The sequence below is a fragment of the Pan troglodytes genome, chromosome 12 (genome assembly GCF_028858775.2).
Source record: "Pan troglodytes isolate AG18354 chromosome 12, NHGRI_mPanTro3-v2.0_pri, whole genome shotgun sequence".
Lineage (NCBI taxonomy): Eukaryota > Metazoa > Chordata > Mammalia > Primates > Hominidae > Pan > Pan troglodytes.
This window is the reverse complement of record NC_072410.2, coordinates 56,007,102-56,032,102: the sequence shown is the minus strand read 5'-3', so window position 1 is coordinate 56,032,102 and position 25,001 is coordinate 56,007,102. Positions and strand designations below refer to the sequence as shown.

The 25,001-nt window shown below is 38.1% G+C and overlaps 2 long non-coding RNA genes across 10 annotated transcripts in view; one reads left to right on the top strand and one right to left on the bottom strand.

The window, feature by feature from the left end:
• Positions 1–25,001, top strand: part of LOC104005001 (uncharacterized) — a 556,115-nt gene that overhangs the window by 5,760 nt on the left and 525,354 nt on the right. For 4 of the 9 annotated variants that reach the window (XR_010149118.1, XR_010149119.1, XR_010149117.1 and 1 more), the window contains exon 3: positions 2,527–2,582. The exons of the other annotated variants lie outside the window; for them this stretch is intronic. This is a non-coding gene — a long non-coding RNA (uncharacterized LOC104005001). The remainder of the gene's footprint in view (positions 1–2,526; positions 2,583–25,001) is intronic. 9 annotated transcript variants of the gene reach the window in all.
• Positions 182–8,348, bottom strand: LOC104005000 (uncharacterized). The gene is made up of 3 exons (XR_678133.4): positions 8,208–8,348; positions 5,004–5,201; positions 182–2,374 (listed from the first exon to the last, which is right to left on the bottom strand). It is a non-coding gene; the product is annotated as an uncharacterized LOC104005000 (long non-coding RNA).

Genomic DNA, 25,001 nt, shown 5'->3' with positions numbered 1-25,001 from the left:
GATAATCTTTTAAAGCTGTAAGAGTCAGAGATGGAGATTTCTAAACTTTCAAAGAAAACTTGATTGCAAATGAGAAACCTGTGCATTTTTGAATGCTTATTGAATTTGAATGTCTGTGTGGGCCAAAAAAGAATCAGAGGGACAAATGGAAGGCAGGAAAGAAAAGGTGTAAATTTTAGATGTGTTTTAAATTAATGTATTTAGTGACATATTAGACTTATTACAACTTTATTGACTTTCCCTTTACATTTGAATATAATTTTTTACTAGCCGATGCAAGCTGCAAAATGGCGAGTCTTCTAAGGTGCCTTTCCTTCCCTGGGATCCTCATCTTAGAATGAGCAGAGGCACATCGATAAGAACTGGACCTTGATTTCACAACCTCATACAAAGCCAGGCAATTCTTGAGCCAAACAAAGGGGGTGTAAGCTATTTCATTTATTTTGATAATCCTCCTCTTGCACGGGAGCATTTTGCTGTCTTTGTCAAAGTGAATGACAACAATTTGGCCAACTCTCTCTGAGCTGCACTCAACAGTGACAGGCAAATTATCAGAGGCCCTGCACTTCTTATTATCAGAGGAGAAGCCATCAGGGGGACGCATGGAGGATACCTCTCCCTTGTCACTATTTGTCAGTGGGACAAGGGCCACTGCTATGGGTAGCTGACAGGTAATTTCAACAATAACAATTACTCCTATTACTGGTGTCATAAACAATTCGCCCAAGGCATGACAATAGCAAAGCTTTATAATTCAATGCCATATAAATAAATGCCAGCAGGTAACAAGTAATTTAGCTCCAATCAAGCTTTCACCCCGGCATTAATATTGTTATTGCAAGAAAATGGAAAATTGAAAAAATTCAATATGTTAATGAATTAAGAGAGGTTCAAGGGCTAGACAAGAGGAGTTGGAAAAAGGAAACCAAAATTATTGTGGTATCATATTTGGTGCCATCCTGGGGGCCAAACATCAGTATAATTACTTTAAGACAAGAAGGGGAACTGGAGTGCCTTAGATCTCAGAGCAGGGAAAAATGTGACATGAGCTTTCAAAAAATCCACCTAACTCCAATTTCTGAAGAATATAAGGAGAAATATGAGAGTGTATATATATAATGTAGCATTTCACTGGCTTTCTTTTTCTACCTGAAATATTTCATATGAAGCAGAAGCATGAGTATCAAAGAAACGTTTCCATCTGTTTAAGAAAATTGTATCAGCACCTGCTTCCTTTACATTAAGTCTCATAATGAAACTATCATAATAATCCTTTTTTTAAAAATCTGGGGTGAAGGTAAAGCTGAAAGTCATCTTTGCTCTCCAGCTGTCCACCTTTTGGAAGTGGACTAGAGGATACAGTGTTATCTTCATACGTAAAACTTCCTGATCAAGCCAATTTGCAATTTTAGTATTTGTCCAGCAAGACAATGTGCCATCATGGTGACAGCAGTAAAAGAATTTGAAAATCTCTCATTAGGAGAGCTGCACACCAATTAACGCATGTCAAATTTCACTTCATCAAGTGCCACTCTAATTTTCCCTCTAAAAATTAATGGATTTTTTTTCTTTTGGTATGTGTGTGTGTCCCCTTAAGGCAATGTTGATTCAAATCTGCTCGAGATGCAGTGTTGCACAGCTAAGCATCTTCTTGATTACAATCCGCCACACTTCTAACTGCGCTCATTCGCACTGCCACGGATACTTTGTCAACAGTCAAATTACACCACGCTGATAACAATGCATAATGGTGTTCCTCCTCCAGTCCCCTGTCAGGAGAGGGGCTTCATAAAAATGTGATGTTTTCTTCTCAACTGTATCTAAAGGAAGTTTGTATGACCAGGTCCCCAGTCAGGTGTTGATTTTTAAAATTAGTTTGTTAATTAAAAAAAAAAAAAAAAAAAAAAAGAAAGAAGAAGAAGAAGAAGAAGAAGCAAAATGATGGCATATAAAAAGTCCTCATTGAAAAAAAAATCAGCAAAGAATGAGGAATGGAGAATATCTATGGCCAAAGTTTTGCTTAAACACTTTGTTCTGAGACATTTTCAAGAGCACTATTCTTGGTTAAATACCAGATTTTTTTTTTCTTTACTTATGGTCTATAAACATTGGAAGCCTCTCTTGAACAGACTGTATTTAGATTGTGCTAGAAGTTTGTTTAACTGCCATATTTGCCAGAATCCTCAAAACATCACAGGACATAGAAGACAAATGACTTTGTGTGTTGCGGGGAGGGGGGTGGGGGGGAGTGCGTAAGGGGGTCAGGACTGTATATTCCAGATAAATGTTGATTCACTTTTAACAATTTTTTATCCTAGTTGCTTGTTGCAGATTGGTGTGTCTGAGGCATCAGCACACGTGGTAATATTTCTCACTGAAAAATGAAAGAAAGAAATGTAGTGATTAGAAGATGATTTTACATTTAGTCTTTTTAGAGATTATTTAGATTTCTTATTTTTCAAAAACAATCAGAACCAGAACAAAAACAAGGAAATTAAACAAAATTTTAAATATATTCTCTCATAGATTCTTCAGGGAGTAGAGAACATTCACACGGGTTGACATCCCAGTTTTCTCAGCATGTAAGCATATTGTAATCCTATTTATTCACTAAAAACTTAAATTCATGAGATCTACACTTTATTTTCTTTAATCTGCAGGCCGAATACAGCTTCTTATTCACTGATGACTAACTCAAAATTTTAAAACGATATTTTTAGGTTTGTATTTCCGAATATTAAAAGCGTCTTCCTTATCTTATGGCCCCACCCCAGCATGTTCTTAAGTGGTCTATTTCAAACAAAAGAAAATGACATCCCCCTTTCAACTAGCCAAACATTAGATTCTCTCAGAACTGATTGGGGGTTCACTAGAAGTTTTGCAATTAGATTCATACAAATTGAATTATTTTCTTTTTTTCCAAACATTGTTCTTAGAACTTTATAAATATAGCAATACTGGCTTCACAGTTTCATGTGGCTCGTTTACAAATAAAGGTATTTTAATAAAACCAAGTTCTGTGTACCTTTGAAAAACAAAAAGCTGGAACAATCTCACATTAAAACATTACAAAAGGATTGTAAAGGGAAATTTAAAGGGAGAAAACTTGATCATATAATGCGATCCAGCAGTAATCAATTTTACCTTCAATATCTTGCTTTTGTTTTCAAAATGCTAAATAAACAATACATAATGCATCCCTCATCAGCCAAACCATGGAGGCTCTGTGCTCAAATAACAGGAAACATATTCAATTTTCCTAACAGAAGACAGTTCATTAAGCTGTGCCACATCAAATAAAACTTTAATTTCTCCAGCATCAGAGTCGCAATGAAAGCAATTGAAGAAGATGAGCCATATGGTACTTCTATCAGCAAACACATATTGCTCATTCCCCCAAAGTTTTCTAATTCTGCTCCCCAGACCTGTGTAATATAGATAATGTGCTCCGAGAGCAGCAACCACGAGCTATCTAGTGTACACTTCTAATACTGTATTTAATGGGAAATAATGAATCATAAAAGCCTAGAGAAGACGGCTTTTGCTAACCTAAATCTCAGCTGTAATTTCATTGTTCTGTGCCTAAGATGCTGTTTGCCCTTTCCAAACAACAGCAGTTGAACATAATTATGCTGCTTCGAAGCTGGGCTTGAAAAAGCATCCCTAATATAACCAACTTTCTATTAACTCCCGAAATTCTGAATTTAATGACGCACTGATACAGGCACTGAGATAACCAAGCATGTGTCATTTAAAAATCCAAACAGCATTTTTCTCCTTATTCTCTTTGGTCAGACTGCTCAATGCTTTTACGCTTCCTCCTCCGCCCCCTGCTTGCGTCCATCCCCCACCCCACACCCCACCCCATGCAACAGGAGTGGCATGATTAAAAATGAGGAGATTTTCTTGTTATTAGCAAATTTGACATTTGCCTGATGAAATGCACATAAAATGTGAAAGCTACACAATACTCAGAAGAATGTCTCCACTCCAATCCTAGCTACCAAGATGAAATAATTTAGGTAAAGGAAATGTAAAGGTCCTTGTACATCTCTTGCTGCAGAATGCTAGGGTTGCGTTATAAATGAAAGAACCAAATATTGCTGAGCTTTTAGAGTGATAGTATTTTGACACATGTGAAGCGCATAGTGTTTCTTCTCTCACCTTAGCTGCTTTGACAATTCACTTAAACATAATACACATGCTCAAAAGCAGCAATTTACATGTCGTGAGCCCAGCCTTTCTCTGGTTTGAGATCTTGGGGCTGGGGCTTTGTTCATTTTTAGGAAAAAATGTTGCTTTTTCCTCTAACTACGTCAATAATTCCAGCTTTTCCATTTTTAAAGCTTATCAAATCATTATTTTACCAACATGATGCTAATTTAGAACATCATCAGATAACACCGTGGATACATATTGAAAACATATTTTAATGGTTTTGTTTGTTTTGGCATCATATGAACCAAGAACAATTAAATTAAAAAGAGACTTTTAAAAGTTAGAGATTGCCTTTTTAAAGCTTATTAAAATCAGCATGTTAACATGCCTGTCTCTGAATTAGCTCTCACACTTGATTGCCATCATTAAAACGAGTTGTTCGGGTGCTGCTCAAAGCCAATTCTTACTAGTTATTAACTTGAAATCTCTTTCCATTGAAATGTAAAAAAAAAAAAAAAAAAAAAAAAAAAAATCATTCTCACTAGTGGAAGAAACAGTCACCAAAACATGAACTAGCACAGCAAGCCAGCAACATTAAACCACGAAAAGACCAACAGGTAAAATAACTACAGTAACATCTAAAACACACTCAGGGAAAAAAAAAAAAATCACAACAACAACAAAGAAGCAGTTCATTGATTATATTTCATGAATGCCTTAAAACAAATGTTTAAACAGTTTTCTGAAACAGTGCAGAAAACCTCTGCATGCTCCACTGGGTTGCAATGACAATGGTCTATTGCAATGTAAAACACGCTGGAGGATAAAAAGGTGCTTTTTGTTACCATTTTATCAAAGCTGTTCATCTTCGAGCTGCAGGCAGCATTTTGCTGGAATTGCAGATATTTCTCTGTCCAGGCTCCTTTGTTTGTGCATCTCATTTGCATATATTTATCTCCAGCTGAGGGTGCATTCTGCTCATTAAGGCCTCCCTTCACATTATTTCATAAGCCAGCTGCTGAGAGGGATTTCACCTGTGGTGACTGAGAAAAGAGGGGTGAAAAACTAAATTCTTCATAAAAAGGAAATCTTCAGAGTCTCTTCCCCTATAAATGGGCACCGTTTGTGTTAAACAGCCTCTTGTCATGATAGATGCCTCCAGAGGTCAGGGGTTAAAGTTGATTTGAAGGTCAGCAGTAAAACAACAGACAAACCAGACGCCAAACTGGTTCCTTAGCTGTCGGTGGGAGCTGTGGTACAACCAGGTCTTGAACCTTTTTCAACCTCTAATAAAACAGGGGATGAATCTGAAGTGGATCAACCAGGCCCCTGAGGAAGCAGCACAGAAAAACACAAATAATATCAATATCAGGCAGCCACAGGGAAACAATGGGGCATTTCTCCGTGCTACATGCATGCTGCTATTGTTTCAAGGGCTGGGGAATTAATTCCACTTATTTATTTAAGGCGTGTCAACTCACTGCCTAAACCTGTTTCAGTGTCAAGATGAATAAAACTTTTATGGCTCATAAAATAGAGCCATTCATCTCAATGTTCTTTGTGGTGGGTTTTCTTTTCTTTTCTTTTCTTTTTTCTTTTTTTTTTTTTTTCTGGCATACTGAGCTAGGCCTCTGCTCTGAAATGGTTACATCTGAACCCATTGCTGCTATGATCCACACCATATTAGAAAAAAAAATTATTTCACTGGCAAATGGATCTCAACAGAAATGACACAGGGAAGCATTTTAGCTACGATGTAATAGCTCCAAAAATTCTTCTCAACAGTCTGCATGCAGTTGCATCTGTTTTGAGCATGCATTATTTACAAAGCAGAAGTTTTACTATTTTAGAGGAAAAGTTCAAAAGAGATAGCAGTAAAGATATTAGTTTTCTAGAATACTATGTCACATATTTCATTTTACTTTAGAAATGCAACCTTGTTAGGATAGCTCTTTCCCATTCATCATTTTTTGCCCAAGTTTCCACTGTTCCGTAGTCAGCTTATACTGATGTAATAATCAAATGCCTTCTTTAACTTGACTGCTCAGAATTTTATGTTTAATTTTCTGCATAAAATAGCACACATAAATGGAAAAGAAAATGCATTTATATGCTTTTTGTATTATAACTTTTTTAAAAGTTCAGTTATAGAATTAATTTTACTTTTGATTTTCTGACAAATGACTTTAATAATAATATAAATAAACAGGTTAACATTTCTAAAGTGCCACACACAATGTGAAGCACATGTATTTTCTCATGCAATTATTAATTCAATCTAAGTCACACAGGTCCACTTAGAATGGACTGTAATAACACTCTTTATTATCCACAACATATTTTAGTTGAAACCAAATGTTCCAGTCACACAATATCATCACCATAGTAGATCATTATAGCTTTAACAGATGACATCATGGGAACACAGTTGCTTTATATTGAAATGAGTAAAAAGAAGCAATTTGATGATATTTCACAAATTTTCTAATCACAGCCTCAGCCATGTATATTACACGTTTTTGCTCCATTGTAATGTAAATTGATTTGTGGAGGATTCACTTACTGTCTTATCCTAGTTGCTTTGTTTTTGAGTTCTCTATTGAATATTGTAGACTTTACATATGATGCTAGATTATTTCTGATGTAGTCAGTTGGTAGGTAAGGGTTTTCCCACATGAACTCAAGTTTTTCCAGTAAGTAGATCATTTGAGAATGGCTCCAAATAGAAGTGGTGCTTTCACATTTTGCTGGTACACAAACATATGGCCCTGAGGAAGACGGATTCATTTTGGGGTGCTAAGCACTGCTCAAGATGTAAGTGCTTTTTATTTCCCATTTGAACTGGTGCATGCACCTTACAGATGGACCAGTTGCTTTACATACTGGTGGCCCATTTACAAAGCAGCCCTGTTTGAAAACAGATGCTTTCAAGTGGGTCACCAGGCTCTAAGAAAAATATTTAAACTCGTAATTATTGGCTTTTGGTCATCTATGGCAATGTGTTCTCATTTAAACATAGAGCAGGGGATTTTTCTTCTATAACCAATTACAGTTTAAAAAATGCAACGAATCTTGCTTCACACAAGGAGCTTAACTTGTGGTTGGAGAAATTTGCCAACTTATTAAATGTTGTTTATATCCTCATTTTTGTCTTCCCAAAGCATTTTATAACTCCCTCTGTAACTGACTTATCAATTTTCTTTCTGACCTTTCATATTAAATTTAACCACACCCCCACCCCCAAACCCAGAGCCTCCAAGCAACTAGCCTAGAGCAAAAATATACAATTTACTCTCTCCATATCTCCACCGACGTCTTTCGTTTTTCTTGTACTCTAATCTAATCGGTAATTCGTAAGCTTTGGCCAAATAGTTAAAAATGTTAAGTGCTAGCAAAGCCTTTTACCTCCCCCTCAGATCTGTCTCTGTTTATGGAATGGGTCCCAGTTTCCTCCTCTTCTCCTTCAGCCTGGGGTCTTCAGGTCAGAACACAGTAAATACACACAGCCCTTGCTGGACCCATAAATCTGAGCAAAGGGCAGGCCTATATATTCAGATAAGCAGGGGCAGAGATAGGGGCTTGAAAGGAGGGAGAACTAGCGGAGTCTGAGGCTCTGCAGCCCTGTTCAGAGAACTGAACTCAAAAGACCAAGAATCCTTAGTGCAGAAGGAGGAATTTTGCCTTGAAACATCTCCCCTTATTTCTAATTGATGAGGTTGGCACTGCTTCCTCTTCGTTTATTTTATTTTTTCCACATTGCTTATATTCACATCCTTACCAAATGTATTATCTTAAAGGCAATCAAATTAAACAATAAATTTAATTTATTTCCAATGTCTTTTTTTCTTAAGTGTGTTTGTGTTTTGACCTGTGTGTGTGTGTGTATGTCAGTGATGTGAACTGAAGTCATTTTACTAGAAAGTCTTCTCTACTGTAATTTTTCAGTCCCAAAGTTTTTGACTGTATAACTGTATTCTTACTGACCACATTGAATCCCCAAGAAAAATACATCTAAAGGAGGAATGACAAAGTGACAAATAATTGCTTACATATCCTTCAGTCTTCCAGGCTTCTATTTTATTCCTGGGTTCAAATATTTTCTGTTGGATTTTCACTTCTTGAAATTTTCAGTGACTCCTGGAAGACCATCCTTCTTGGGGGATGTACCCATTGTGACCACAGATAATGTCACCATGGAAAATCCTGGGCAAGATGACCATGGCTGAGAAGCTCCTTTCTATCACAGACAGAATCACTGCCTGATTCTTCTTTAGATGCAATGAGTCACACCACAGACTCGTCTGGGTCATTTCAGACTCCAGGAAAATGTGTCACTCGATTTGTTTCCGAGCAATGTTTTGTATTTTATTGTATACATGTATATCTAATTGTAATCTGATTTCTCTAGGTTATTCTTTTTGGCTAATAGAGAATAGATTTTAAAAAAATGCTAATTCATGTTCCTCAAAAGGGGCTTCTTTTTTTCTTTTCCTCGGTTGAAAAGTTAGTGATAATTCCAGGTAATTAAGAACATTTTATGGAAAAAAATTGCCAAGAAAGTAATTGGGCTGGGAGCCCAGTGTGTTACACCTACACTAGAGCCTCATTTTTGACCAATCTCTGAAATGATAACAATGATGATAATAATCATTATGTATCATTTATCAAGTACTTACTTTTGGTAAGCAATGTACTAGGAACTTAAGATATATATTAATTTTTGTCTTTACAAGTGGTAAGTGATGTACTACTCTACAGTCTCAATCTTATAAATGAAAAAACCCTCCAATCTGAAAAGTAAAGAAACTTAATCCAGAACACACATGGAAGCCCAGAATTTGAAAGTGGTTTTGGCTCCAGAGGGCTGTCTTCTGAGCTGCCTCTCCATAGCCTCAGGTTCTGCATCTTCAGGATGAGTGTCTTGGGTGGGAGGGTGTCTATGTAGTGGTGATCTTCCATGGCCAGTTGATTTTCTCCCGCCCCTACTCTCCTGAGCCTAGCCTTGGCATTTTCAATAGCTCTCTGGCATCTGGGCCTGTCTTTCAAAGACCTTCTGGACCACATGTCTGAAACGGAACTCACTGATTCTCTAGCTGCCATGTCTCTTACTCTGTGATCCATGTGATGTTTAATGGGAGGGAGTACCCTCGATTCTGTAGTCCAAACTTAAGGCTCTCTAACTACCTACCTTTTTTCACCTGTCATGATTATCATCCAACCTGGCAGAGAAGTGACCTGTGCAGGAGGCATTACAGTCTGACCACCTGGGTTTGAACCCTGACTCCCCTGTTTACCAGCTGTGCAGTGCTGGACAAGTTACTTTACTCCTCTGCGCCTTGATTTTTTCATCTGTAAAATGGAATCTAAAATATTATTTATTTTATAAGGTTGTCTAGTTCAGATTGTTGGTAATGTTTGACAGAACTATTAAAATAGCCTTCAGGCTGCTGTTTCTGCAGTGAGGCTCCTCCTTCCATAATCCAGCCCCTCTGGATTACAGAATAAAATAAATAATAAACATGATAATTTCCTGCTTAAAAATCTTTAAGACTCCCTATTGCCCTCAGGTCGAACTATTGAATCAGGAAAAGGCTTTCATTATTTTCCTCCAACTGCCCTTTCCAGAGTCATTTTCCACTATGACCCTCTAAGCAATTTCCACTCTAGCAGCAACAAATTATACATATGATGTTCTTTTATGTCTCCAGACTTTTGACTGTGCTGTGCTCTCTCTATCAGGAATGCCCTTCCTTCCAATTTCCATGTAGCAAAAGTACATTTATCTTGCATGGCTCAGTTCAAAAGACACTTTTTTTTAAAAGGCAGCATAAATTGAGACAGTCACTTCTAGAATGCATTCCTCTGTTTTAGAACCTAGTATGTTGATAACAATCATATGCATGGTAATTATTTGTCTACCACTAGGCTGTGGACTGCTGTGGGGAGGGACTATGTTTTTTTAAACTTAATATCTTTTGTTCTAGGGCCTCACATGTAGTGGGAGCCTCCCAAATTTAGATTAATATATAAAATATCTTTCCTCACTCCTAAAAATGACTTAGAGCAAATGTGAATCAAATGACTGTAATGTTAACTAGTTGAATTAACTCCTGTTAGCTTAAGATAATAAAGGCAGTGAACTTGTAACAAAATTAAATTAAAAACTGAAGTGCAATTATAGTGTTCTTACTGTCTCCAAGATAAAACCATGATACATTTTTTTCCTAGCACACGTTACATTTTTTCTGACATCATAAGAAAATCTGAGAACAGAAATCCTTTCAAGCATTTCGTTTGATAGAGAACATCTATACTCCATACAGCATTCCATTAGGAAAGGAGCCTGCTTTTCTCTTATCTGCCCTTACTCTAAACATAATATCTTATGGGAGACAGTATATTAGCGGTTAAGATCATAAGCTCTGGATCTGGAATGTCTGGGTTTAAATGCTGGTGCTGCCATTTATAAGATGTGTAATGGCTGGAAACAGTTTTCTTGGGACCTGCTATCTCATCTGTAAAATGGGTACCATAGTAACATTCAGTGTAGTGAGTGGTTATGAGGATCAAATGAGTTAACGCATCTAGCACTTAGATGAGAGTTCATGTATCTCGCACTTAGATGAGAGCCTGGCTTATACTAGGTGCTCTAAAAATGTGTCTTCTTATTTGGTTGGTGTTTATAAGAGAGGCACCTGAAATCCTGATAGAAAGGTGAGGAGGATTTCATCATCAGGGAACAGTGGAAAGAGATGGAGGAGTCTTGAGAGCTTGTGCGAATGTCCATTCACCTGTGCAAGGACCAGTTTATCTATTTCAGATATAATTCCAACACTTCCATGATTTAGTGCTTCATTTCATCATTTTACACATGGAATTACGTGTAGGAACGAACCCAAGTGTAAACTTAGCCATCAGGAAAGTTAGCTCCAGAACTATCTTGCCTGAGTTTGAATCCCAGCTCCATGACATGCTGGCTGTCTCACCCTGGGCAAGTGTTTTCATTTATTAAAGATTAAATTTTTTCATCTGGCAAATGAGGAAAAAAAGAGTAATTTTTGCCTTTTACCTGTGGTGAGAATTAAATGAAAAACCATCACTCAACATGCTTATCACAGTGCCTGTCACATAGTAAGTGCTTAATGTGTTGACTACTATTTTCATGTTGCAAATATTATTGAATAATTTTACCACATGGTGTGGTTTTTTCATGTAGTTATTGAAGAGAGTAAAAACATTTATTTATGTAGATTTAAAAACATAAGGTGAGCACCTCTATACTCACCATCCCAGGTTATAAAATGAAAGGTTGCCACTTTCTTAGAAGTCTCTGCAGGCCTTTCTGGGCACATTCCCATCTCTCTCTCCAGCGCGTTACTGTTCTCCTGGCCTTTGAATCATCGTATACTTGCTTTACTTTATAATTTTAGTTCTTATAAATGTACCACTAAACAGTATGTTATTTGGTTTTGTCTTTTATGAATATTATAGTAATGTAATTGATATATATTTTATATTCTGTGTTTTGCACTCAGCAGATGCAGCTGGATTGATGCATGCACTGTAGTTCATTCAGTGTCATGCTGAATAGTATTTTATGATATCAACACCCTACAATTTACTTTGCTATTATTTTTTCTATTGATGGACATCTGGACTGTTATTTATTTATTGCTATCACAAAGCCTGCTATATAGAACATTCTTGTACATGTGCCCCTATAGGAGACTTTCTATATATACACCCTGGTGTCTACATAAAGACTTTCTTTAGGAAGTTAGACCTAGGAGTGGAGTTACTCACTTGTAAGATGTGGGAATATTCAAATTTACTTGGTAATGGTAAACTCTTTTCTAAGTGGCAGCACATGAAAGAGTTTTCAGCAGAAGATTATTAGGTACATATTTCAGATCCTCATAAAAATTATATATGTGGTAGTTAGTCTCCAAGATTCCACAGTTTCAACATAAAATCCAAATCATCCACTTCTCTTGGTGTTCATACCCTTGTGTGGTCCCCTCCCACATTATGCCAAGGCTGGTCTGTGTGACCAATATAATTCAGGAAGAGTGATGGTATTGTTGCTTCTGTTTTGGACATCTTTCTTCTTGTCTCTTTTGCATCTCTCACTCTGGGGGACACAGCTTCCCTGTTGGAAGCAATTCTATGGAGAGGCCCATGAGGTGAGGAGCAGAGGCCTCCAGCAAACAGCCAGTGAGGAGCTGTGGCATGCCACCAGCCATGTGATTGAGCATAGGAGCCAATTTCTAGCTCCTTGGATCTTGAGATGACTGCAATTTGAGAGCTTGACTATAATCTCATGAAAGATCCTGAACCAGAATTGCCCTGCTAAGCTGCACCTGGTCATGAGTCCCGCCACCCGCGCCCCCCCACACAAATGTGAGATTATAAGTATTTGTTGTCTTGAGCTAAGCTTTGAGGTAATTTTTTATGCAGCAAAGATAACTAATACATATTCTATTAAAAAGGTGAAAAATTCCAAGTTCCCTTAAGGAATATGTGAAATAAAGCAGGATATTAAAACAAATAGATTTGAAAATGGATAACATTAAAAGTTGATGCACCTGTAATTCTAGGTGCTATTAAGTTAGTTAGCCATGTAAAAAAAAACCCATAGAGATGGGAGACCAAGGATAATTTGTGATTCATAACCTGTAGCAACGCATGTCAAGCGTGTTCACGTTTTTTAGTTGATCTTGATTTATCATTATTAGAGTCCTTTAGATGTCTTTATAAGTTATTCTTGATGCAAAAACATTCATTATAACATAATAGCAAAAAAGAAGCCATTTAGTTATACAGAAATAAGAGAAAAGTTAAATATGTCATATATCTACTAAAGAGAATATTATAAAGTCATGACAAATATATACATATTTTTTAAGTGACATATTCCAAGCATAATGTTAAGTGACAACAGCGGGATATGCTATACAAACAGTATAAAACCAACTATTCAGTGACTTAAGGGTGAAAATGGCATCTCTTAGTTGTGAGATTATGTGGGAATTTGTTTTCTTCATTAAACTTCTGGACTTTCAAAGTCTAATAAACATACGTTAAGACTTCTATTGTTAGAAAAAAGTGTATTTAGCATTGAAGAAATTACTTTTAATTCATTTTTAGTAATACAAAGAAATGCGGACAGCAAACTTTGCCTTCAGATTGGGCAGAAAATCCCTATCAAATATATATCAACAATGAGCATCTGGAAAGGTTCCGGTTGCTATTTCGAGTTGGCTTCCTTTCAAATTATCTTGATCTTTGGATCTAATCATAGTCCTCTATCTTGTTATAATTGCTGGTCTTTTTGATTTCTCTTACAGAAGTGAAGATATATTCTAAGAAGTGTATCCTTAGATGATTTTGTGGTTGTGTAAACATTATAGCATGTATTTACACCAACCTAAATATTATAGTATAGCCTACTACACACCTAGGCTGTGGTGGTCTAGCCTTTTGCTTCTAGGCTACAAACCCATACAGTATGTTACTATTCTGAATACTGTAGGCAATTGGAACACAATGGTAAGAATTTGTATATTTAAACATAAATGTATAAGAATTGGTACATCCAAACATGCAAAAGGAAATATTTTATGATAATATCTTATTATGGCTTCAATGTCACTAGGCCATAGATAGGAATTTTTCAGCTCTATTATACTCTTATGGGACCACCATCATATACGTAATCCACTGTTGGTGGAAATGTCATTGGAAGGCATGACTTTTTTATTCATTGTTTTGTGGACTTCAGAGCTATTGGAGAATCAGAGGGTAAATTCACAGAATACTCTAAATTTAAATGTGACTAAAGTTTATATTCTTCAGTTTCTGCTCATGAAGTTGAGAAGAATAAGATAAATGCGATTTCATGGAGGCATTGTGGAGGCAAGGGTTGCCTAATACCTTTTTATACCAGAAAGGATTTTTATCTAAGGCAGCCAATGCTGGCATAATTGAAGAAGGAATTTAAGTTGAATAGGAGCTGGAGTCATTGCCTGCACAGTGACACTTCATGGCATAATAAGTATAGAAATTTTTGATATTAGTTTAAAAAGAAAAATTCTCAAAACTTAGTGTTTGAATAGACTGAAAGTGTTCTTTTTTTGTTTTAAAAATGCTCTTTATAACCATATTTTTGCCCATTAAATTAAACTTGGAAAAGACCTTAAAATAGAGTATTTAATTTGGAAGAATTAAGCAAAGTTCCATCACGCAGGAACTGCTTCAAAATGTTGGTGTATTTCTTCTGATACTTATATTTCCTTTCTGCATTTCCATTACACCCTGTACTTTTAGCTTGCATGCTTTGTTATTACTGTATATTTCCTTCTAGACTGTCAGTTCCCTGGGGACAGAGGCTATGCCTTTCTGGCTTATCATCTTTTCCTCACCTTAGAGTTTAGTAGGTGCTTAATAAAAACATGTTGAATGAGTAACTTGGTTGGACAATTACACGGAAAAGAGGAAATCCGTGAGTAGAAAAATAAGTGAAAGTAAAGCTCTATGCCAGTTGAGACTATTGGCAATTTGAAGTGTCAGTGTCCTGCTGTTCTTGGTCCCAGGTGCCATCAAAGGTAGGTGGAACCAAGGCCAGGTACCAGGTGCCACCTGAGTGCTCCAGGGCCAGTGCCAAGTGGAAGTTCTGGGAAGGTTTCTGTGAGGGTGCTCAGTCAGTGCCAAGGAAAGAGATCACACCTGGGTTTCTGAACTCCAAAAGGGCAAAGCAGAAGAAGGAGCTTTGGGTTTAGCAGGAAAATATCATGGCTTTTGGCTTTATTTGAAACCTTGAACACTGAATCATATTTGCTTCTCAAAGCAGTGAGCTATTTTGTTTTATCGTGTACAAAATACTGATCTCAGATATTTCAAACAATAGGAAAACATTACCAGTTATGGCAAGCACTGGAATTTATAATTTGGTGACTCTGCAAAGATCTAATCATTCCAACATCATTATTCCAAGCGTTATTTGATTAATTATTGCATTTATAGAGAATCTCTTACCAGTATTTATTGTTTAGATTTTTCCAATGCCCTCATCACTGAGGTCTCTGGTTGCATGTGTAGAAGATTAAGAGATACAATAAACTAGGAAGAATAGATCAAGCAACACACACTAGACCTAGGCCAAACTAAATAAATATGTCTATTTCTAAGGCCTGGAATTCAGCAAGAACAGACACAAATTCTTGCATATATAAAAAAGTAAAATTTTTACAAGAAAGAGATTTCAGCCTTAATTTGATCTGATTTTGCTTAAGTTAAGCAGTTTTTTATCTATAAGCCAGTGTTCATAATTATTTTTTCATATTATTTTTCCAATCATGGTTTGAAGATAATAGGAGCCATGAAGAAGCAGAACCAAGAAATTAAAAATAAAATTCTCCAAGTTGTGAATTGAGGACAAGGCATGTGTTTCCAACTCAAAACAAATAGTTTAAAATCCTTTTTGAATCTGGTGTTAATAAAATCAACCAGAACAAATTACAGCTAAACGCAGTTCTTCCTAGTGTCAGTTACAAGCCAAATCCCCTAGTTTAGATTCTGAATTTTAATTTCTGATCATGGGTGAATTACTCACCTCCTTGTGCCTCGGTTTCCTCTCCTATAAACTGGGGACAATAACAGTATCCATCTCATAGGATTGCTGTGAGGATCCCACAAGGTAATATGTGTTAAGTTCTGAGAATAATGATGGACAAATAATAAGTGCTATATAAATAGCTGTAATTACGATTAAACAATGAAGCAAAACACTTGCCTATTGTTCTAGATCATTTCATCTTTTTTTCTTTACAAGAGAATGCATTTGTTACTCTTTATAGCTTTATAGTTCATTTTATACTCATTCTTATCCTTCTGTACAAGACTGCTTCTCTTGTTCTTCTGTTGGTAAGTCTGATTTCTTTTAACTAGCCTCTTATAAGGTAGAATGCTACAATATGCTGGGGCCAGAAAGGTGTCTTTGTATTTTTTGACATTCTAGAATCAGCCACAGCATGTGATCCACATTAGAAATCTGTAGGAAAATAAGAGCAATTTCTTAAAATCCTTTTGTGTTCTTATTTTTATTTTTTAAGACAGGGTCTCACTCTGTCACTCAAGTTGGAGTGCAGTGGCACAATCACACCTCACTGTAGCAGTTATCAACCTCGCTGGCTCAAGCAATCCTCTCACGTCAGCCTCCCAAGTAGCTGAGACCACAGGTCCCATCATGCCTGGCTAATTTTTTAAATTTTTCTTAGAGATGGGTGTCTCCTTATGTTGCCCTGGCTGGTCTCAAACTCCTAGGCTCAAGCAATCCTCCCATCTCAGCCTTCCAAAGTGCTAAGATTACAGGCCTGAGCCACTGTGACCAGCCTTTCTCTGCTCCTAAAATACATTTCTTTATATATTTGTGTCCTGGAATGCAGGTGATTGAATACCTCATTTTGCTACTATTTAAAAATGGAGAATAAGAGAGAAATTTTTTTATGTGAGTATCATTATTGACATGACTGTGCATGAGAAAGCTGTATATACTGGTTCTTTCCTGGGAGATCCGAAGTGAGAAACCAGTTGTCCATTTCACTGGCTCTTCACTTGGCCATCTCCTCCATGGTGAAGCTGTGCAGTGGACAGAGGTCTCTGGACAGCAGAAGCTGCACCCTGATGCTCTACCTATTATTGCAGGCTCTATTACATGGATGGTTATTTCAGTTCCCAAGCCTCAGTTACCCTGGCTATCCTATGTGAGCTGTACATCCCTGCCTACATCAAAGCAAGAACTTGGCCCAGGAGGCAGTGGACCAAGTGGTCCAGGACCCAACTCTTAGGTCTATGACTCAGTTTACTGGAAAAGCCTTGTAATTCTTCCTACCTATAGAAACATCTTTAAAATCCAGCAGTCAAGCAAGGATATCTCTTGCCACGGACTTTTTCTAAATCTATTTGCCTTCAGCTATGGAACTGGGAAGGCTCTTTCAAAGGGATATTTTTCTCCTCCCCCCCAAGGTGATGGTAACATTGCTAAATGCCATTTGGATCATGTCGCTTCCCCTTGAGAAATCCTCCAATTGCTTTTCCTTGAGTATGGGGTAACATATCAGTATCTACATGTCATTCACAGCCCTTTGTACTGGACCTCTGGGGTCTACTTTCCCACAAGTATCTTGGCTTTGACCCTAATAAGTGTGACACTTTCCTTCATTTGCTGTCTTTTCTCTTCCTCATGCCTTGCCTTTGGCTGGATTATTTTTTCTGTTGTTGAGATATTTCTTTGATTTTTTGCTAGGCTAAATCCTCCCCTTCCTATACATTAAAGTCAGGTGTCTTGTCCTCTGAGAAGTCTGTCCTGAACTCTAGGCTGAGCTGGATGATGCCCTCTGTACCCATCCAGTGCTCACAGCATTAGCTACACTGTGTTGTACCTGCCTTTTGGTGTTCATGTTGTTCATTGGTCTGGAAGCTTCTGAGGACAGGGACTGAAACTTTTGTTTTGGCAACTCTTGCATGCAGCCCAGAGCCTGGCAGATGGTAAGAAGGTCAATAAATGTTTATTGAATAAATAACAGAATGAAGCCTAAATTTGATAAGTTCTCCCATATGATAATTAGAGACACCATAAACCTAGAGGACATTATGATTTTAGGCAGATTTATAGCTAGAGGAAAACTGTTCCCAAAGAATTTAGAGAAGGGAGAACTAGATCAGACGATAAATGCATGATGGTTTATAAGAATTAGAAAGAATATAAGGTAAGATGTAGGGGCTCCTGAACCTGGGGAGGAGTTTTCAATAGGTAACATATTCAAATGAGTTAGCTTTGAAACAGATGAAGTGAAAAGTTCTGATTTTAGGGATTAAAAAGTTCATTAAATTAATACAAATTGTTGGAGAAGAACTTGTTTGAAAGTGCTCAAAATGAGCTAAGAGTGTAATAGAAGCTCTCTAAACTTTAATTATTATTAACGGCATATTGAGCACCCAGTACCTATTGAGCATTTTCAATAAGTGCTTTAAAGGCATAAACTCATAGGATTTAGCCCTCATCACATCTCTATGAAGTAGGTCATTGGTAATATTAGCCCTGTTTGTGGATGAGGAGGCTGAGGCTAAAGTATTGTAACCCACATGCCCAAGCTTACAGGGTTGGAAAATGTGGGTCTGACTGAGTGAGTCCAAAAGCCATGGATTGCAGGAGGGACGGTCTCACTTCATTCTGCATTGTCAGATCATGGGGAAAGATTGGTTCTATTTTGAGTGCCCATTTTAAGATGGTTACAGACAAACTAGAGTGCATTCTGTAGGGGGAAGCTGTTGTGAATTTAGGAATGACCATTAATCACATCTTGTTCTTTTACTCAGATTTCTGAACCAACTTAAGGATACATGAAGAAGTCAGACAAGGCCGGGTGCGGTGGCTCACGCCTGTAATTCCAGCACTTTGGGAGGCCGAGGTGGGCAGATCAGGAGGTCAGGAGATTGAGACCATCCTGGCTAACACGGTGAAACCCCATCTCTACTAAAAATACAAAAAAATTAGCTAGGTGTGGTGGTGGACACCTGTAGTCCCAGCTACTCAGGAGGCTGAGGCAGGAGAATGGCATGAACCTGGGAGGCCGAGCTTGCAGTGAGCCAAGATCACGCCACTGCACTCCAGCCTGGGCTACAGAGCAAGACTCCATCTCAAAAAAAAAAAAAACAAAAAAAGTCAGACAAATAGAAATCTAGAAATCCAAATGTCAGCTTTTTCAGAGGAAACTTGTGTTATGGTTAAATAGATGGGCTACTCCTGTACCCCTAGCCCCACATTAAGTGTAGCCATCAGAAGTGCAGATTCACCCTGTAAGGGCCTAAGCCTGCCTGCTAAACTCACCACAGGCAGGGAGAAAATTGAACTCTGCAGGCAGGTCCGAAGCAGCAGGCGCCGTAGACCTATAAGGACTTAGCCAGCCATGCCCAGGGATGTCTCTCAGATTCAACAATCAGGCAAGCTATTCCTTTTCTTATGGGCAGGAAGGAATCAGAGAGAGGTCAAAAGTGTGACTCTAAATCTTCATAGAGACACACAAATCCCAGGAATAAAGTCCTCATCCTTAGCCATGGCCAGGATGCTAATTGTCACATCAGTGGGACCAAGGGGTGGAAAGACTGTTGTAAGGGTTAAATTTATGTGTCCAGTTGACTGGGCTGTGGTACCCAGATTTGGGGTAAAACATCAATTGAATTGCTGTAAAGGTGTTTTGTAGATGTGTTTAACACTTGAATTAGTAGACTTTGAGTAAAGTAGATGAACTTCCATGATATGTGTGGGCCATATCCAATCAGTTGAAGGTCTCAGGGGCTAGGAGAAATACTCCTCAAGACTACAATATCAACTCTTTCTTGAATTTCCAGCCTGCCTGCCTGCCCTACAGATTTCAGAGCTGCCAGTCCCCAAAATTCTGTGAGCCATTCTTTAAAGCCAGTCTCTCTCTCTCTCACTCTGTCTCTCTCTAGACATAGGTATACATATATATATATATATATATATATATATATATATATGGATGTATACACATATACACATATATATATATATGGATGGATGTATACACATACATATATATGAATATCTCCTATTGGTTCTGTTTCTCTGAAGAGTTCTGATTAATACAATGTGGAATGTGGGAATGTGGAATCTGTAGCTGAGGAGTCAAGATGGTGATCATGGAAGCTGTTTTCACATTTCTGAGGGGTTCCCACAGGACAAGCTATGTAGCATCTGAGATGGTTTAAATGGAGTGTGATAACTTTGTTGGTTGTACTATAGAAGAAGTGCTCATGTTATGAGAAGGCTGACTCATGGCTGGCTGTTAGGGTCACTTTGAACTCTTTTAAGAGTAGTGAAGCTATTTTATGCTTCTGTTAAATAATCTAATGCCACAGGTTTTTTTTTCACATTTCATTGTTTGTGAATTTCTTTCACATCTCTTAGTTTATTGGTTTTCCCATAGTGCATAGCACACAAGTAGGCAATTATGGAATTGAATTAAGAGTTTAATAATGGCTCATTAGGAACCAAATTTCAACTTTAAATGAGCACATATTTCTCTATTTTTCGTGTTGCTTTGTTCCTATATGTATTTCTTTTAAAGTATTCATTTGTAAAAAATAACCAGCATATTGGTAATGTCCAGTATTACTTGGTTATTTAATTATAAATTAAACTACATAGCTCACAGGATTTTTGACCAGAACAAAGCAAGAAATTAAAATACTAACAAGAAAATAACCTAATTTGTAAAATAACATTCTCTGAAATCAATTATCTTATTTTCACAGGAAATAAAATTAGGAGAAATCTGCTAAATTCATCCAAAAGAATACAAGAGTTTGGGAATATAAAAAAAGTACTACTTCTTTAAATGCTAATGAACACCAGCTTTATCATTTCTAAAGAAGAGGATTTTGGTGTTATTTTTCTTCTCCCAGTGAAAAATTTACTGCTCCTACCTGGCAAAGGGACATGGGCTTGAGCCTGATATTTGAGACTGTATAAATAGCTGATCTGGAAATTTCAAGCCAATTTTATCCTCTTTCCTTCAACTGCAGTTTCATGCTCTCCCCTCTACTCCTTGAATTATCCCATCAACATTCTTGGTCATTCAGGGTTGATGAAGCCATCATGCCATGATCAGCTGCTTAACTTGGCACTCTGTGAGGGAGGGGGGATCTTTTTGAAGCCCTGACACCATTCCCCTGTCCAGCTCGTCTTGCAGGGCAGTGAACAAGAGGCTGAGCAGAAGGTATCAGAATCTTTGGAAATGGGACCCATCAGATGTTTCACAAGTCAAAGTATTCTGATGCATACTCAAGTTTGAGAGCTACTGGTTTATAGCAGTTCAGCTCCTCGCAAACACAAATATATGCACATTTGTGGTATTCTTTCAGTGAAGATGGCTCTGGTCACATTGAAACAGTGAATATGTGCCTTTGTGTGTGTGTGCGTGTGTGTGTCTGTGTGTGTGTCTGGTGTTTGGGGGTAGAAGTGATAACCAGGAAATGTCCCATGAAATGTCCCATGAAGCAAGGGCAGGGGTATTTTCTATGAACTATCTCCATTAATCTGTGGGCCTGCATTCCTGGAAAATCTTCACTCAGGATCCCTAAGGCTTCCTAGAGCAAAGGTGGCCCAGCCTGGGTCTTGGCATAGTATGACCTCAGGGTGTCCAGGCTGAGGACAAGGTGAATGTCCTGCCTCTGCTGCGCTGGGCCTGGGTGCCCTGGTGTGCTCCTGCCCCATCCTTGTCAGGGAACCTTGGACTGGGTCTGGGGCCTGAGCTCAATTCCCAGACCCACCTCTATTGAGCTATGTGACCTTGGGTCCTATGCTCCCTGGGCCATCTGTGGTGAGTGGGCCATATGACAGGCCATCTCAGGGAGGTGGGCAGGGATGGTGCTCACCATACAGGCCTCCCTCACTTCTCTTCACCTCCAATTGTATGCAGAAGACTTCAGTATTACACATCCTTCCATGAAGGACCTCTCCTACCAGAAAAAAAAAAAAAAGCAAAAGGAAATGATTTCTCGTTCACTTTCAGCTCAGAAACTCGACAGGCAGGCCTTGGCTTGGTGTCTTAACTCGGCAGCCCTGTGATGCTAGGTTTTATACATTATTTCAAAGGGCTAGAGTTCCCCTCTGAAGATTTGTTTTCTGGTGGTGGGCTTAGCAACTCTATTTTTTTCTCCTTAATCTATTTTCTTACACAAAGAACAAATGCCTCCAAGTACAATTGCACCCAGATTACTAGACTCTCCTTAAACATTACCAAAAGCTATAATTTTGAAATTCTTTTTTCTATCCCAAGCTAATAGCAGTTTTGCATGTCTTTATATTGTTTTCATCTGTTTCTTAGCTGCCCCCTCCTCTTGGGTTATTGTCTCTGGAATATGTGCGGGCTTGTTTAATTTTAGTGCTGAATTTGGGATATGGAAAAGATTACTCCTAATTATATTACTTATTTATTGAAACATAATATATTTATATGGACCTTCTGTGCTCCAGAAGCAGTGTGTTCTTTTGTGAAGACATTGCTGGAGTTGCCAAGGCGGGGATCTGAATTGAACAGGATCTGAATCTAAAGCAATCTAGGAGTAGATCTATCCTTCAGCATCTTCAAACCAACTTATCAAATATTTCTTTCAACATGAAACATTCACCCCAGCCCTGTAGCCAACTAGTTCAGTGCTATTTTTTCTACAATTCAATGAACCCGTGAGGCCCCATCTAAAACAATCACCACAGCAGAACCTTGGGGTCTAACAAAGATTTCCCTCCCAGGGAGAATAAGGCATGTTGAATTGGTTTGAATCAATGGGGCATTTTTTCTCTTGTTGGCCTGGTGATTACAACCCTGTCTCTTAAACTGCACTCAACTCAAATGACTTTTTTTAAATGATATAATGCTACTAAAGAATAGAAAATACATTCTTGGTCAAGCTATTACCAAGCAGAAAAGAAAAAAAACTCCATCACTTTGAATTTCTCACTTTGTCAATAAAATTATCAACCTCGACTTCCTTTATGTTTCTTGGTGCCTGCTGTTAAGCCATGAGTCAGAAACCCCCAGCTTTGGATGTTGTCATAGAGCCCAGACACCATATGCTCCTCTGTCATGAGAGCAGGACCAGCTATATGATTTGTGGGGGAGCCCAATGCAAAATGAAAGTGTGAGGCCCCCTGCTCAAAAATTATGTAGGATTTCAAGACGGCGACAGCAGAGCATTAAAGGAAGTGCTGGGCCCTTCGGAACCACACAGGACACATGTGCATGAAGCTAGCCCTTGTTCAAAGACAGACCTAGTTGAGGAGGAGGAAGAGTCCATTTCCTTCTCTCCTGCTTGTCAGCCCAAGTTATTCAGGTTTATCTCAGAGGTCTGCATTCAATTCTCCCAACTCAATGAACTGCCTCTCTCCTTTCCAAATTTGCTTTGCATTTGGGACTCTCTCTAAACAAGGTGTGCAGCTTCGTGCAAAGTTAAGTCACACTGCCAAGTCCTCTAAGGCCTGATGAAAGCCTTGGGGCACCAGGAGGGGCAGAGAGGCAGCCCTCGTGCCTCACCACGCTGCTCTGCTCTGCCAGAGGTAATCGCTTTGCAGATTCTCAACTACATCTCCAACTGTGTTGTTTTCTCTCCTTTGTCCTTCTGACAAAGACTTTTATAATTCTCTTTAAATGTTCCAGGGCTTTTTTTGTTCTTTCAAATAATTGTTATCAATCCCTACCAAATGCCTTAGATCTTCTCCTCCTCCTTGTCTTTACTGTAAATATTTTCCCTGCTCTTCAGCAGCAACGTTATGGCTATACATAGTAACAAAATCTCTACAGCTATCTTAGTTTCTTTATTCTTGTATCTTCAAAGACTCCCAAATCTTGCTCTGTTGGTGTTTGTTGAACTTTTCTAATAAGATGACTTTTAAAAGAAAGCTAAATACATATTTTTTTTATTATACTTTAAGTTTTAGGGTACATGTGCACATTGTGCAGGTTAGTTACATATGTATACATGTGCCATGCTGGTGCGCTGCACCCACTAACTCGTCATCTAGCATTAGGTATATCTCCCAATGCTATCCCTCCCCCCTCCCCCCACCCCACCACAGTCCCCAGAGTGTGATATTCCCCTTCCTGTGTCCATGTGATCTCATTGTTCAATTCCCACCTATGAGTGAGAATATGCGGTGTTTGGTTTTTTGTTCTTGCGATAGTTTACTGAGAATGATGATTTCCAATTTCATCCATGTCCCTACAAAGGACACGAACTCATCATTTTTTATGGCTGCATAGTATTCCATGGTGTATATGTGCCACATTTTCTTAATCCAGTCTATCATTGTTGGACATTTGGGTTGGTTCCACGTCTTTGCTATTGTGAATAATGCCGCAATAAACATACGTGTGCAGGTGTCTTTATAGCAGCATGATTTATAGTCATTTGGGTATATACCCAGTAATGGGATGGCTGGGTCAAATGGTATTTCTAGTTCTAGATCCCTGAGGAATCGCCACACCGACTTCCACAATGGTTGAACTAGTTTACATTCCCACCAACAGTGTAAAAGTGTTCCTATTTCTCCACATCCTCTCCAGCACCTGTTGTTTCCTGACTTTTTAATGATTGCCATTCTAACTGGTGTGAGATGGTATCTCATTGTGGTTTTGATTTGCATTTCTCTGATGGCCAGTGATGATGAGCATTTTTTCATGTGTTTTTTGGCTGCATAAATGTCTTCTTTTGAGAAGTGTCTGTTCATGTCCTTGGCCCACTTTTTGATGGGGTTGTTTGTTTTTTTCTTGTAAATTTGTTTGAGTTCATTGTAGATTCTGGATATTAGCCCTTTGTCAGATGAGTAGGTTGCGAAAATTTTCTCCCATTTTGTAGGTTGCCTGTTCACTCTGATGGTAGTTTCTTTTGCTGTGCAGAAGCTCTTTAGTTTAATTAGATCCCATTTGTCAATTTTGGCTTTTGTTGCCATTGCTTTTGGTGTTTTGGACATGAAGTCCTTGCCCATGCCTATGTCCTGAATGGTAATGCCTAGGTTTTCTTCTAGGGTTTTTATGGTTTTAGGTCTAACGTTTAAATCTTTAATCCATCTTGAATTGATTTTTGTATAAGGGGTTGCAATCCTAGTCTCTGATAAAACAGACTTTAAACCAACAAAGATCAAAAGAGACAAAGAAGGCCATTACATAATGGTAAAGGGATCAATTCAACAAGAAGAGCTAACTATCCTAAATATATATGCACCCAATACAGGAGCACCCAGATTCATAAAGCAAGTCCTGAGT